Source organism: Tupaia chinensis, unplaced genomic scaffold (assembly GCF_000334495.1).
Source record: "Tupaia chinensis unplaced genomic scaffold, TupChi_1.0 Scaffold000377_2, whole genome shotgun sequence".
Classification (NCBI taxonomy): Eukaryota; Metazoa; Chordata; class Mammalia; order Scandentia; family Tupaiidae; genus Tupaia; species Tupaia belangeri.
Genome location: NW_006159876.1, coordinates 3,621,457 through 3,638,239, shown reverse-complemented (window position 1 = coordinate 3,638,239; position 16,783 = coordinate 3,621,457). Strand labels below are relative to the sequence as shown.

Here is a 16,783-nt window from a genome sequence, read left to right as displayed (position 1 = left end):
GGCCTATAGCAAAAACCTCTCAAAAAAAAAAAAAAAAAAAGAAAAAATCATAACCTAAAACAATATTTCTCAAAATGTGTTTCATGTTAGATTTAAATAATAAATGCAAAGAAAGGATTCTAGGGACTGATAAATTAGGTACATATGCCTCATACCTCTTTCGCATATTTATTCTCTATATAAATATTAACACCTCAGCAGTCCATTGATAAAGGTAGCTGATTAACTTTGCTTAATTCAGGAGTTCCAAAGTCTATTTGGACATTGAGCTCTATTTTCCCAGTTCACAACTAGGAAAAAACCTTAAAGTATGTTTTAGAAAATGTTAGTTTAGGGGTGGCCCTATAGTACAGTGGTTTATGGGAGCTGGATCCCACTTGGCTGACCATAATAGCCTGAAAAAACACAGCAGGCACATGTGCATCCATGTCCAAAATTCCAATAGGGTAGAGAAATGAAGGAAAAAGGATTGTGGTATAATCAGGCCCCATGGGGGAAAGGGGTGCTTTCTCTTCTCTCTCTCTCATGTGTACACACATGCTCTCTGACATTAAAAAAATAGGATTAAATGTTCCTACTTGTTTTATTTAGATATACAGTCACGTGCCACATTATGACAGGTCAGTCAGTGGCAGACCACATACACAACAGCGGTCCCATTGGGAAGGCAGAGACTACACTAAATAGCCTAAATGTGAGGTAAACTCTACCATCTAGGTGTTTGTAGGTACACTCGATGATGGCACACAATACCATACCCAGCTCTGTTTAAGACAGGGTCTTGCTATCTTGCCCAAGCCTTGAACCTTTGATCTTTCTGCCTTAGCTTCCCAAGTTGCTGGGATGACAGTGCATGCCTGTGGGTCAGAATTGTGTCTGAGACTTCCATGTGGTTATAGTCATACAACACAGTGTCTTAGTGGTGCACACCATTGTGGTTGGGCCTTGACTGTAGATTTTATTTCTTTAAGAGGTTAAATATATTGAAGTAGTACTATTGGGTCAAAAATTAGATCAGCCTTTATATGTGCTTTTATATGGTATACATTTTAAATTATGAGCTCCTGATAGACAGCAGTCTTAAAAATAACTCTGGGGGCCAGTAGGTGGTGTGGTGGTTAAGGCGCTGGACTCCCACATGGATGATAGTGGTTTGAATCCTGAACCTGGTGGTTTGCTTGCTCACTTTTTCTCTCTCTCTCTTTCTCTATCAAGTGCATGACCACTATAGCAAATTAAAATAATAATAATAATTCTTTTGTTTTTAAGAGATTCTTGCTATAGGATCCATGTGCTCATCAGAGAGACAGAGAGAAACAGAGACAGAAATCAATAAATCACCCCCCCCAGGGGGGATGGCCATGCCACAATCCCGTCTCCTCCTCTCAGGATTCTGGGCATATACGCACATGCACCTGGTCTCTCCCAGGTCTGGGACTCGAACTGTAGTAAGCCATGTAGGAGACCAGCAACATAACAATTATGCCTTCTGCTGGTCCCAATACATAATTCTTTCAAAAAATTACTTTGGTAGGACCAACTGTGATGCTGCATGATGCTGAAACTGTATGGGGAGGTCTCCAAGGTCTCCTAATGTGTGCTAAGCATGCACACATGCCCATGATCCTGACTGGCTGAGGTAGACTGTGGCATGAAGACTCGGCTGGATGTACCTGCCTTTCTCTGTCTCTCTCTTTCATAAAAGAAATAAAGTTTTTAAAAAATACTTTGGGAGACCAGCAGATGGCATAACAGTTAGGTTGCTGGACTCCCATGTAGTTGGCTGCAGTCTGAGTCTCCCACCCTGCAGCTTAAAACTCACATCGAGTGCTTATGCGTGAGTGCCCAAAGTCCTGAGAGGAGAATGGAGGAGAAGGGATTGTGGCATGGTCATCCCCCATTGGGGGGGGGGCAGTGATTTATCCATCTCTCTCTGCCTCTCTGACAAGCACATGTGTCCTATAGTAAAAATCCCTTTGTCAAAGCAAAACAAAACAAACAAACAAAAAGAAAAAACTCAAGCTGGGCACGTGTCCATGTGTACCTCTAATCCCGAGAGGAGAATAAAGGAGAAGGGATTGCGGCATGGCCATCCCCTCTGGGGGGGTGATTTGTCCGTTTTTTTGTCTCTCTGTCTCTTTGGTGAGCACACACACCCTATAGCAAAAATCTCTCAAAAAAAAATTACTTGGGCAGAGTACTTCTCTTTCATCATTACAAAGGAGTTGAAACATTCTCTTTTTTCCTAGACTCTAACTTCATACCATTCAAACTAAAATATGTAGTCACTGCATACAATAGGGTTATGCTCTGCTATGCAGAAAGAAGGGAAAAAGACTAGAACAGTGCTATAATAAAAATATACACATTTAATAATTTTTTTAAAAAATTTTGCCAGAGGGTACATGCGTTCACCAAAGAGAGGGAAAGCGAAGAAGCACTCGTGGGAAATGGTCATATCACAACTCCTCCATCTCTCCCTCCTATCAGGATTTTGGGCACACACCCACATGCACCTGACATGTTTTTCAATCCACCAAGTTCAGAACTTGTACCAAATAGTCAGTCATGTGAAATCCAGCTACCTTAACCACTGGGCTACAGGCTGGACCATTTAATTCATTTTCTTTTTTTTATTTATTAATTTTAATTATTTATACATTTAATCACTATAGATAATTAAAATTGTAAAGACACGTTACCCAGCATGACATACACCTCTGCCCAGCCCAGTTGAGAATACTATACACGTCCTCATCAACAAATAAACCATATCTGTGTCCCACAACTGTCTTAACTCTCTATTTTTCCCCCAAATTTCCTTCCCTATGCTCTTCCCCTCCCACTTCCACTTAATACATTGCTACCTTAGCCTTGGAAATAAACAGCTATTATAGAATCAACAGTAAGCAAATACTTGGGAGAAATTCATGTGAAAATTACTTTTTATTAGATTTTCCAGGTTCATAAATTTTAATAATTTGGTTTAATTTATAATTGAATACAATAAATAAATAAAAGGGCCAGTAGATGGCATAGTGGTTAAGGCACTAGACTCTCACATGGTTGACAATGGTTCGAGACCTGCTTCTGATGGCTTGAAAATCATGCTGGATGCATGTCCAAGATTCTAGGAGGAGAAGGGATTATGGCATGGCCATCCCCAATGGAGTGTGATTACTCACTTTCTCTATCTCTGTCTCTCTCTGTTTTTCTCCAGCCAGTGCATATATCCTATGGTGAAAACCTGAAGGAAAAAAAAAATCTACTAAAAAGGAATATATTATTGTTTCTTATAAATATAAGAACAATCTTTGTTGTTTTTTTTTTTTTTTTTGAGAGGTTTTTGTTATAGGGCATGTGTGCTTGCCAGCAAGACAGAGAGAGACAGAGACACAGAAAGTGAGAAATCACCCCCCCCGGGGGGGGGGGTGGCCACACCACAGTCCCTTCTCCTCCATTCTCCTCTCTGGACCTTAGGCACGCACACACACGTGCCTGGCGTGAGTTTAAGCCACCAGGTCCTGACTCGAACCATGGTCAACTACATGGGAGTCCAGTGACATAGCCATTATGTCAACTGCTGGTCCCAAGAACATCTATTTTAAAGTTTAGATAAAATTCCCTTATATTAACAGAAATACAGATTATATATCACTCCAATTCTCTTGCCTTACTGTTGCTGCTATTTTCCATTTATTCATTTGGGGAACAGGGTGATTGGAAAGGTATGTTATATATTTTAAGGCATAATTGACAAAGTATATAATGCCAGTAATACAGCCGGGAACATTACAGATTACACTGCTTTTTTTTTTTTTTTTTTTTTTTTACGGGAAAGGGGAACACAGGGTTTGGTTATACCACAATATCCTTCCTCCTGCCCTCCAGCTTACCAGGATCTTGGGCATGCATGTGTGTACCCACCACGTTTCAGGTTGACAGGGCCAGGGGTTCAAATCCACATCTGCCACGTGGCCTCTATCACTGCAGTTCAGTATGCTACTGACTGCACCAACAGGCTAGGCCAGAGACAACGTCTTGAAAGATCTGAATACTCTTTATTCAGAAAGTGTTAAATGTGCCAGTATTATAAATTTTAAATATGGGCCAGCAGATGGTGTGGTGGTTAAGGGTGCTAGATTCCTTCATGGCCGAACATGGTTCGAGTCCTGCACCTGGTGGTTTGCTTTCTCACTTTCTCTCTTTCTCTCTCTCTCCCTCCCTCCCTCTCTCCCTCCCTCTCTGGTAAAGATAAATAAATGGATAAATAAATAAAGGCAAATAAACTAATTTAAAAAATAAATAAATTTTAAATAAACTGCTTTTGTTTTTGTTTACACTTTTTAGTTTTTGCAGTAGGGTGTGTGTGCTTGCCAGAGAAAGACACAGTAAAAAAGAAAGAGAGAGGGAAAGCGCCACAATCCCTTCTCCTCCATTGTCCTCTCAGGATTTGGGGCATGCACACACACAAGCACAGTATAATTTCTTGGACAGGATTTTTGGGTTTTGTTTTTTTTTCCAGTATAGGGCGCATGCACTTGCCAGACAGACAGAGAGAGACAGAGAGACAGAAAGCGAGAAATCACCCCCCAGGGGGGACTGGCCACGCCGCAATCCCTTCTCCTCCATTCTCCTCTTGGGATCTTGGGCACGCAAGCGCCCAGCGTAAGTTTTAAGCCACCAGGTCCAGGACACGAACCACGGTCGACTACATGGGAAACCAGCGACATAGTCATTACGCTAACTGCTGATCCCACAAGCCCAGTATAATTTTCAAGCTACCAGATCTGGGGCTTGAACCATGGAGTCATCCATGTGGGATCCAGTCGCCTTAACTTCCATACCACCTGCTGGTCCTTAAGTAAGCTATTTTTAAAAAGTTTTTTTAAAGAGAGAGCTTTTTGCCATAGGGTGCATGTATTTGCTGCAGAGAAAGAAAAAAATGTGAGAAATCACCCTCTGGGGGGATGGCCACACCGCAATCCCTTCTCCTCCATTCTCCTCTCAAGATTTTAGGCATACACACACAAGAGCCTAGTGTGATTTTCTTTAGTTCTTTTTTAAGAATTATTAATTTAATTTAATTTATTCATTCATTTATTTAAATTTGACCAGAGAAAGACACACAGAAAGAAGGAAAGTGAAAAAACAAGCCACCAGGTCTGGGACTTGAACTGTGGTCAGCCATGTGGGAATGTCCAGCATCTCAACCACCAAGCCACCTGCTGGCCCGCTAGTGTGATTTTCAAGCCACCAGGTCTGGCATTTGAACCTAGTCGACCATGTAGGAGGAGTACATCACCTTAACCACTACATCACCTGCTGGCCCCAAGTAAACTGTTTTTAACGTAAGTTTGGGGGTTGGAAACTAAAACAAAGACATTGTTAAAAATTCTAAGACATCGAAAATACTAAAAATCTTTAATATAGAAGTGAATAGTTAGTATTTTCTAACAATTCTTTTAAAATAAGAAACTTATACCGGCATATGAAATTTGCAATATTTATAAAAAAAAACTAACTACATTTTAAGAAAAAAATGCCTTGCACTGGCAAGAACCACTATAAATTACTTGGAAGAGCATTAGATGAAATAAATTCCAGTCACACAGAAAACGTGGACTTTTAGTGCTAGATATTAGAGTTAAGAAAAACCCTAAATAATCAGAAAGTACATTTCTTTACATTCATTTTTGGAAACTGGGGATCACAAAAAAATTTTTTAGGCCTAATAGTCCTCTAAATAATCACAGAAACATAAAATCCTGATTTCACTCAAGTTGAGGTAACCAAAATTTAAGAAAAAATTCTTTTTGTTCAACATGCTACATTGACGACTAGCAGTTAGCGTAATGGCTATGTCGCTGGACTCCCATGTAGTCGACCGCGGTTTGAGTCCCAGACCCAGTGGCTTAAACTCACGCCGGACACATGTGCGTGTGTGCCCAAGATCCCAAGAGGAGAATGGAGGAGAAGGGATTGCGGTGTGACCATCCCCCCTGGGGGGTGATTTCTTGCTTTCTGTCTCTCTGTCTCTGTCTGGTGAGCGTACGCGCCCTATAGCAAAAACCTCTCCAAAAAAAAAAAAAAAAGCTACATTGATAACTTAAGGAATTAGCTCATGAGATAAAACATTTGTAAGCATTTTAAGTGTTCAGATACCTACTAAGCTATTATTATTTCACTTTAAATTACATCTATTTTCCTTAAAAAGAGAAAACAAGATAGATGCACTCTCTATTCCTACAAGGTTTAGAGAACGAGATTGAGAAGTCATTGCAAGAATGCTCTTTCTCATACAGCAACTAATAGAAACTAATTTGGTTTTCTCCTTTTCAATCTCTGCTCAATTAATTCATATTCATTAAGCCAAAGTACTTAAGGGTTTGCTACCTGGGTTAATTCTATGGACAAGAAAAAGCAAGAGTAGAAACATTTAAAACAGGAAACATTTAAAATTATATATGTGAAGAAAACAACAAAAAAATTCTGGTCATAAAAATGTTGAAAAATTAGGGTCAGCAGGTGGCATAATTGTTACATCTTTGGACTCCCCCATAGTTGACCAGAGTTCAAGCCCCAGATCAGGCGGCTTAAAACTCAAGACATAGGCACGTGTGTGTGTGCCCAAGATCCCAAGAGGAGAATGGAAGAGAAAGGACTGAGGCATGGCCAACCCCTCTGGTGGGGGATTTCTCCCTTTCTGTCTCTCTGTCTCTGTGGCAATCGCACATGCCCTATAGCAAAAATCTTTCTGAATATTTTTTTGAAGAATTATCAACTATTGCTGACATGTAAAGGGAGCAAGAGTCTTCCAAGAAGGGGCTGCTAAATCTTTACAAACTCAAACTTATATATGAAAATGGTTGATAACGCAATAGACCAGTTCAATACCTCATTCCCACTTCAGTTCACTTAAACGAGCCAGGATACATTTTATTTCTTTACTTTTTTACATAAATCCCCAGTAAATAACCTATTTTAGTACATCTTTCTTACATTATCAAAACTAAATGCAAAACCCTTATTCTCATCTTTTCTGAACTTCGTCTTTCAACTTTTTCCAACCAAGGCAATCTCATCTACTGCCTTTCGACAGCTGCGCTCTTTTCCCTTTAGACTGCCTACTATTTCCTCTCTCTTGTCTAAACAGGTTCAATCTATTTTTCAAAACAATTTAAATTCATGTGGGCTTTCATTTAAACTTTATGAATTGTACAAAGTAGACAAGAAGAAAATCAACAATCTCATCACAATGATAAATCAGATCTGTATTTCTCTGTTTCCTTATCTTTTTTAAGAATAAAAAACATCCTTTTTCTCATATACAATGATAATCATAGAACATAAATATTTTAATTTGTTTATTTAATGAACATTTTCCAAAGTGCTATAATCTCGATAATTATACTAAAAGACTACATAATACTCTTTATAATAATAGTTCATCAAACTGAGTACTGTAACTGGTAGCCTATTTTCCCATTCCCTACTAGTGCTCCAAGAATGGTAGGTAGGTACGTACTTTAAAAGTATTTATTAAATAAATGTGTACTTTATAACCTTCCTTGAGCATATTACATAATGTCTTTTTTTGTATAATTCAGAATCATCTTTCTGAACCTCAATTACTTTAAATACTTTATTTTCTGACATAGGTAAACTAGAATATCTGGGTCTAATAACTAATAATCACAAGGGTCAATGATAACAAATAACCCTGGGCAAAATTAGAAATGTATCAAATAAGTAATCAATTTATCCAATTAATTTTTAATAAATATCTATTGAAATCTGACACTGTTCTAGTAGTGGGTGACAACAGAAATAAAAGTCCTTCTTGTTTAGTGTTACCTTTCCTCATGTCTTTCTTTTTTTCTAAAGAATTATTTTATTGGGACCAGCAGTTAGCGTAATGGCTATGTCACTGGACTCTCATGTAGTCGACCGTGGTTCGAGTCCCGGATCCGGTGGCTTAAACTCACACTGGGCATGTGTGCGTGTGTGCCCAAGATCCCAAGAGGAGAAAAGAGGAGAAGGGATTATGGCGTGGCCAACCCCCACCAGGGGGTGATTTCTCGCTTTCTGTCTCTCTCTCTCTCTGTCTTAATGGTGAGCGCACATGCCCTATAGCAAAACCCTCTTCTCCCCCCCCCAAAAAAATATTATTTTATTTAAATTTATTTATTTATTTATTTAGAGTTGACCAGAGAGAGAGGGGGGGTGGGGCGGAGGCAGTGAGAAAGCAAGCTGCCAGGTCTGAGACTTGAACCGCAGTCAGCCATGTGGGAGTCCAGTACTCTTAACCACCATGCCACCTGCCAGCCCCTTCATGTCTTTCTATACTTTCATGGCACCTTTTGTTTTTTCTTCTCATCCTTCTACATTCAAGGGCTGGCCTTCACACTGCTCAAAGTTACCCTATCAGTTTCTCCCCACAAGCCTCATGCACATGGGGCCAGCAGGTGGCGTGGTGGTTAAGGTGCTGGACTCACACATGGCTGGCTACAGTTGGAGTCCTGGACCTGGTGGCTTGCTTTCTCACTCCTCCTGCTCCCTAGCTCTCTCTGGTAAGTGCACAAGTCCTGTAGCAAATTTAAAAATAATAATGATAAATAAAACTTTAAAAATAATTCCTGAAAAAAAGCCTCAAGCACAGAAGTTATCACTACTTTCTTTCCCTCCACTTCCCTGAAAACTAGCACCTCTTCAACATCCCATAGAGATTTTCAAAAGAAAGAAATCTTATTTGCATACCATATTTAACAGCAAGCTGACAAAATTTTTAAAAAGGTTTAACCTATCCAAGGCAAACTTGATTTCTTAAATGTAAGCTTCATAACTCAAACTGATGGGTTATATGGGGGAGACCTCTTGAGCAAGGGAGGCTCCCTTCTCCCTAATAGATTTTGGAAATACCACCTCCAATAATATCCTCAGGCAAAAACCAACAACAGAAAATCAAAACATAAATGTGTGATTCAACAGTTCTCTTTTGAAAGATTATCAATCCTTCATTTATTAAAAAAAAAAATTAAGACAGGAATTATACATACTTGGAAGGGAAAGACCTAATGATAATCTAGTTCATCATTTTATAACCAAAGAAACTGAAGCACAAAGGTGGCTTATTTAAGAAGACCCAGCTGATGGGGCCGGCAGGTGACATGGTAGTTAAGGGTGCTAGACTCCCACATGGCCAAACACAGTTTGAGTCTGGGACCTGGCAGCTTGCTTTCTCGCTTTCTCTCTCTCTTGCTCTGTCCTTCTCTAGTCAAATTAAAATGAATAAAGTAAGTTAAATAAAATCATTCTTTAAAAAAAAATACCCACCTAATTAATGCAAGAGCCTAGGCAAGAACTCAAGCACCCGACTTCTTCACATTGAAGATTTTGCTTCTAACAGTGTTAATACATATGCAAGTCACGTCTTCAGACATTTTCTTTTTTTTTTAAAAAAAAGAGAATTATTTAATTTTATTTATTATCATTAGCAGCTGCAGCAGCTACAGCAGCATTATTATTTTGACCAAAGGGAGAAGAGTGAGAAAGCAAGCTGCTAGGTTTGGGACTTTAACCAGCCATGTGGGTCCAGCACCCCAACTACCACACCACCTGCCGGCCCCAGGACATCTTCTTTCAATAGATTATTTTGTGTCACTTGTTACTCATAATTATTTCATGGTGAGTATCTTTCAAATTCTCAAGAGTTCTGGTAAATTACGGTTTCACTGAGTTTAATATAGAAAATAGCTAACTGAAACAAATCAAAATGAAAAACAAAACTACTTACACATTACTGAAGGTTTCTCTCTGAAAATGATGCCAGATCTCAATTTGTAAATTTTGCAGGCCTCAGAGTTTGAGAAATACTGTCCTAAAAGAATAAGAAGTGAACTCAGGTTAGTTCAATCAAATCTTTCCCACTCACATGCCTGTGGATGCTTCAGGTTCTGTTGACCACAAAATGTAAACAAAATGATTGCATATTGTTTCATATGGTTAAGAGTCAATCAGTTAATTTTCAAGTACTAGTTCTCCCAGAAAACACACTTTAGTCAAGAATAGATTTCTATCTAAGCACAGTTCAAGTCCTGGACCTGGCAGCTTGGGAATCACGCCCAGCACATGTATACTCGTACTCAATATCCTGAGAGAAGAACAAAAGAGAGGGGATTGTGGTGTGGCCTTCCCTCCAGGGGGTGATGTCTCACTCTCCCTCTCACTATCTGCCTCTGTCTCTCTCCAGTGAATGCCCATGCTCTATGGCAAAAACATAAAAAAAAAAAAGTTCATGGAGGGCCAGCCCCACAGCCTAGTGGCTAAGAGAGTCAGATCCCATATGGCTGACTGTGGCTTGAATTCCAGCCCTGGCAGCAGGTGCGTGTGCATACATGCCCCAAACCCTGACAGAACGAAGAAAAGGAGAAGAGATTACAACGTGACTGTGCCTCATGGTGAGGGGCAATTTCTTCCCCTTTCTCTCTCTGGCAAGCACACACTCTCTGTGGTGTGTACATGTGCCTTCTAGCAATTTTCTAAAAGAACAGAAAATGAACATTATGAAAAAAAACTATGCATGGCTTTCAAAATCTCTGCACCAAAACAAATTCACATATTAATTCCATTTTCTACGACCTTTCTGAAGAAGTCTTCTACTATTTAAAAAGAATCAGTTACACCAAATCCTTAACCACAGATACAGTGGAGATCTCATCAAGCAACGAATATCTCCTGACCAAGCGAGCAATGTTCTATTACAGATTCAATATGCTGTTATTGTATTTTCTTTAAATTGAATAATTTAATAAGCTCTAATAAAGAGTCATTTTAAATGTCAAATGGAAAGGTCATACCACTGGCAAAGTCTTAGAGTATAAGTAGAGGCAGAACTACTGTATGTAACTGTAAGATAGCTTTTTAACACACACACACACACACACACACACACACACACAAAGCTTTAATAAGTCAAAAGCTTTCGGAGGAAAACAAGCTGCAGGGCAAACCTCACAAGCTTATCAAGAAGCCACAGCTTTAACCAACACAGAATATCTAGTAATGACAGAAGTAGACGTAGCAAAGGCACAAGATTTGCCTAACTCTATTTGTCCCTGGTATATATGCATCTATAGGAAGTGGGGGGAGGGGGCACCTAAATTATTTAAGTCAAGAATTTAATAAAGTATGTTGGAATGGAAGGTGGAAAGAATAAATGAGAAATAACCTAAGTATAACCCTGTTACCTGTTAGAATGCTAAAAATGGTCAGGATGGGTATCTGTGTTGATTTTTTTTTTTTTTTTTTAGTTAGCACACTACGCCACCTCAGGCTCACTGAAAAATTTGAGGCAATAAATGTGGACTGGAAAACACATTTTTCAAGTATTTCTAAAATCTTAGTGTTGACAGGTAGCAAAGAAACAACATAAATACGGACCTGCTGAAACATTTTTTAAAAATTCAACATCAGATTTTTGCAAGGATTTTTGAATTGAAGTACTTTACATAAAGATATCTGTAAATATTTTTTTTCAGTCTCTGCTACAGGGTACATACGCTTGCTGGAGAAGACAGAGAGAGAGGGAGTTGGCAGGAGTTTGGGGTAGTGAGAAATCGTCCCCCAGTGGGATAGCCATACCGCAAGCCCTCCTCCTCCATTCTCCTCTCAGGATTTTGGGCATGCATGCACATGTGTCTGACATGGTTTTCAAACCACTGGGACTGGGCTGTGAACCACAGAGTCGTTCATGTGTGATCCAGCTTTCTTAACCTCACCTACTGGCCCCACTTGTAAATTTTTAAAACTATAGTTATTTTATTAGTGGACTATCAGGTTTTTTCAGATACTATTATGAACTATGAATGTGCTACAACTAATCCCAAATACATTTCTGCTACATTGAGTTTCTTAATATAGTAAGAACATTGTTTTGACTAGTATTATATGCCTCACTAAGCTTAATAGTTGTCTTACTACTCAAAAAACAAATAGCATTTTCTTCGATGTTGAATTTTTTAGATTAATTTACAGCAGCAGTCACAACAATATCAAATGTTTCCTCCTTGAGATAATAAACTTCCAAAAACCTTTTTCTGATTCCATGAACTGTATGAAAAACTTAAACCATTATTAGGATTAACTCTATTTCTATTTGATATAGATCAAGTTGGAATAAAGCTGGCATTACTTAAGTGTTTGCAAAGTTCTGCTAATAGAGACAGCATATCATTGCTATTACTTTACTTTCTATATATGCACAAGAAAACGTGGACCAGAAAATTTAGTAGTCATCTGCTAAATTGGACCATAATTGGAAAGTCATGCTCCACAGAATAATATACCAACGTGCTACCTGCAGTGACATATGTTAAACCATCATCTTTCAGCACAGACTTTTTAAATTGCTATTATTATTACTTAGATTTTTGCTAGAAGGCGCGCGTGCTTGTTGGAGAGACAGAGAGAAAACAAGAAATCACTTCCCAGGGGGACGGCGATGCCGCAATCCCTTCTCCTCCATTCTCCTCTTGGGATCTTGGGCACGCACGCACACGCGTCCAGTGTGAGTTTTAAGTTGCTGAGTCCGGCACTTGAACCACGGTCAACTATGTGGGAGTCCAGAGATGTAGCCATTATGCTATATGCTGGTCCCAAATTGCTATTATTTTTAATCAAAGCTTTCACTTTGAGATAACTGTATATTCGTATTAGCTGAAAGAAAAATGGAGCTCTAGTATCCCTTTTATCCAGTTCTATCCAATGGTAACCTCTTGTAAAGTTGTAGAATATCCTAGCTGGGATACTATACAATTGGCCTTATTCTGATTTACCAAATTTACCAAATTTAGTTGTATTTGTGTGTGGAATGGTATAGTTCTGTGTGCATGTGTGTGAGGGTGTGTGTGAGTCTGTATTTTATTCTATGCAGTTGTATCATATATACCCACATCATGTAGACATCACCAAAGATAAAATACAGCATGGTTTCATCAAAAGGATCCCTGGTGCTGCCCTTTTTTATGTCTGTTTAAAGAATTATTTATTTATTTTTAATTTTGACCAGAGAGAGACAGAGAGAGGGAAAATGAGAAAGTAAACCGCCAGGTCTGGAACTTGAACCATGGTCAGGCGCATGGGAATTCAGTGCCTTAACCACCACGCCACCTGCTGGTCCCTGGTGTTGCCCTCTATGCCTACAGTTTTTTTCATGTAGGCATAAAGCCACGTACCCAGGGGCCTGGGAAGTGAAGCAGGAAAATACAATGTTCTGCAAGGCTGACCCACATGGGAAGGCTTCAGGCTTATGCCCAATGACTGACTATACCAGGCACGTGTGTGACCATGTTCAGGTGCTAGCTGAGCTGGGGTGGACTGTGGCAACAAGACTCCACTGGGGGTGCTGTCTCTCTCGCTCACAGAATAATAAACAAACTTGAAAACAAAAACAAAAATCCATACCCATCACCAAAATCAGATACAGGGTAGCTCCATGCCTGATGCTGCCCTTTCATAAACACACACACACACTCCCTCTGGACCCCTGTATCCCACTGTCCTTAATCCCTGTGGTATATTTTTATCAGAAAGTACATACAGTCTATGAAAGGGAAAGTTAGGCTTCCAAAATTTCCAAAAGTTAGGCAATACCCTGTTACCAAGTAGGTACAGAAACAAACCCGAGCACAAAGTACCAGCATGTATGGTGGGGAAAGGCTTGTTGGTCATTTGCTATCATTTAGAACATTATACTTGAACATGATTATACAAACATAAAACACACATGCACATATATACATACATATGAACACACAGACAGAAAGACACAATGTACAGTGATCATGTACTCAGTCACAATGAGTCCAAGCTCCTCAGTTCTCAGACAGCATGAAATAATACTACGAAACAACTACAGTGGGGATTCTTAGATGGATTAGAAAAAAATTGTTAAAGCTTTTCACCGTGTTCAAGGGCAGTCCTGCTCCTCACCCAGAAATTAGGTCGGAGCTCAAGTAGCTGGTATTCCCTCAGTATATGGATCCGTTCTGACAGAATAGGGACAGACTCAAATAACTGAATGTGAATACACAGATACCTATTGTCTCCAGACAGTCAGTGAGCAATTCAAAGGCAGGAATCCTGCATTCTTTTTCTTTTGATTCGCTCACACGTGTAGCTGCTGTAAATACAAGGTACATGTGTGAATATTAATCGAATAAATAAGGTCAGTACAGTAGGAAAAAATGGGAAAGCTACAACATCATGGAATCTTAGGATTTTAGAGCTAGGAGGGTCCTTGGAAATTCTGCCTCAACTATGCATTTTATTTTATTTTTGAGAGAGATTTTTGCTATAGGGAACGTGTGCTCACCAGAGAGACAAGAGACAGAAAACAAGAATCACGTCCCGGGGGGATAGTCATGCCCTAATCCCTTCTCCTCCATTCTCCTCTCAGGATTTTGGGCACATGCCCATTGTGAGTTTTAAACTGCCAGGTCCAGGACTCGAACTGTGGTCAACTACATGGGAGTCCAGCAATGTAACCATTACACCATCTGCTGGTCTCGGCATTTTATAATCAAAGAAACTGAGGCATAAAAAAATTATACAGCTTTCTTAACACCAAATACATCAATGTATAATTCAACTTTGATGGCTTTTAAGTCAGAATTCCTCTACAACATACTTCATAGTTAAGAACAGAAGACAAGGGGGGACCAGCAGTTAGCATAATGGCTATGTTGCTGGACTCCCACGTAGTCAACTATGGTTCGAGTCCCAGATCCAGTGGCTTAAACTCACACCGGGCGTGTGTGCATGTGTGCCCAAGATCCCGAGAGGAGAATGGAGAAGGGATTGCGGCATGGCCATCCCCCACAGGGGGGGGGTTGATTTCTTGCTTTCTATCTCTCTGTCTCTCTCTGTCTGGCGAGCGCATGCACCCTATAGCAAAAACCTCTCCAAAAAAGAATGGAAGAGAAGAACACGATCTCTTGAGGAGACTAGAATGTTAGGTGAACATGGGCTTTGATGGGCCAAAGAATGTGTCTGTGGGAAAAGTTAAAGTGGCTTTACAGAGTGAGGAAGTGAGCAAGTTAGAAAAAGAACGGGTAACAAAAATAAGGAAATACAAGCGCCTGAACAAAAAGGAATGGCAAGAAAAGGAATTAAGATGTGGAGGAAAAAAGTACAAAAGTGAAAAACAGTGCAGAAATGGGAAGGAGAAAAGTGAAAAATAGTTGGAGAGGAAGGGGAAAATGTTATCGGCAAACTTTTAAACACTCTTTTAAAATGAAGAAACTACAAGATTTACCATTCCCACAGTGAAATTAGATTTCCTGTAAGCTAACAACAGTCAATGTCAACTAGCGATCATGCACTGAAAATCTGTTCATTTTCAGAGTTGTACATGAAATGCAAATGCACAGTGCTTACCAGCCTGAAGTGAAAGGGAAGTCTGGTTTTAAGTTTCACCTCTTGCACCATCTTCTTTTACTTAATTTCCCATGTGCATACCACCCCCACAGCACAGACTTGCTTCCTCTTTGAATTACCATATACATTTGCTACTGGTATCTGAACTGTCACCAACACTGGAATTTGTTTCTTTCAAACAATAAAATATCAGTTTCTTCTTCCCTATATCACAACCATACACAAGCTTCTCAAATTTATAATTCTGTCATTTTATTAATGCTAAACATTAACATTTTTTAACTATTTCATTTTACCACCTATTTAAATAATACTTTAAGCCTGTTAAAAAAATCCTTTCCACTTTTTCCTTATAAACTATAGATAACAAAGTATCTGACAGGGACCTTGAGAATGAATTAGTACTCAAAAACTTTGAGAATTCTGTGATTCTTCCAGACTGATAGAATTTTTTAAATATGTGGGAACTACTAGATAATGAGGGATTACAAACTAACACCTTGCACATAAGAAAATTCCAAGTGCTTGAGGGATTTGTTAGACCTACAAATAACTAAAAAAAAAATTAAACCCTGAGGTACTACATCATATCCATTAAATGAAAAAAAAATTAAAATAAACATTAAACACAATGCCGCTGATGCTGTAGAAAAATGAGCACACTTAAAACTTGCTAACGGTACTGCGAATTGGAATGATATTTCTGAAAAGTAATCCAACAATTGCTTAAAACTGTATTCTTATCAACTAATTCCATTTTGGTGACATAATCTTAAGAAAAAAACGTAAATCAAACTGTTGGTCTCACGATCACTTACAACTCTATCTCCTTAAGGATTTGTAGAATTTTAGAGTAGACAAACACCTTCAAAATTAGGTTCACTCTTCATTTTGTTAGTAAAGAAATCAAAGTCCAGGAAGGCTAGTTCTACTTGCCCAAAGTAGTACAATCCGCCAACAGCAGAACTCCTTATCCCAGATCTCTTACTACTACACCAGCCACGTAGACTAACTTCCACAGGTGCCTGAAGCAGTATCCCAGAACCGACTAGAATAAGCAAATGAGCTTAGTGAGGCTGGATGACATACAGCTCTTTCTAAACATCTGGATGGGCAGCATGAGCCCTAGACAACATATATAATTTATTCTGTTCTTTATTTCTTTTCTTTTTCTTTTTTTCTCTTTATTGCTATAGTGTGTGTGCTTGCCAGAGGGGTAGAGAGAAAAAATGAGAAAGCACTGATCAGGAGGGTTGGTCATGCCATAATCCCTTCTCCTTCATCCTCTCAGGATTTGCAGAATGCACACACATGTACCTGGTGTGTTTTTCAAGCCACTGGGCCC

At 39.2% G+C, this 16,783-nt stretch overlaps 1 protein-coding gene across 7 annotated transcripts in view; it reads right to left on the bottom strand.

Moving 5' to 3' along the window:
- DENND4A (DENN domain containing 4A) overlaps positions 1-16,783 on the bottom strand; it is a 147,906-nt gene that overhangs the window by 103,612 nt on the left and 27,511 nt on the right. For all 7 annotated transcript variants that reach the window (XM_027773820.1, XM_027773817.1, XM_006153491.3 and 4 more), the window contains exon 2: positions 9,797-9,880. The gene's annotated coding sequence lies outside the window, so the exon portion shown is untranslated. The remainder of the gene's footprint in view (positions 1-9,796; positions 9,881-16,783) is intronic.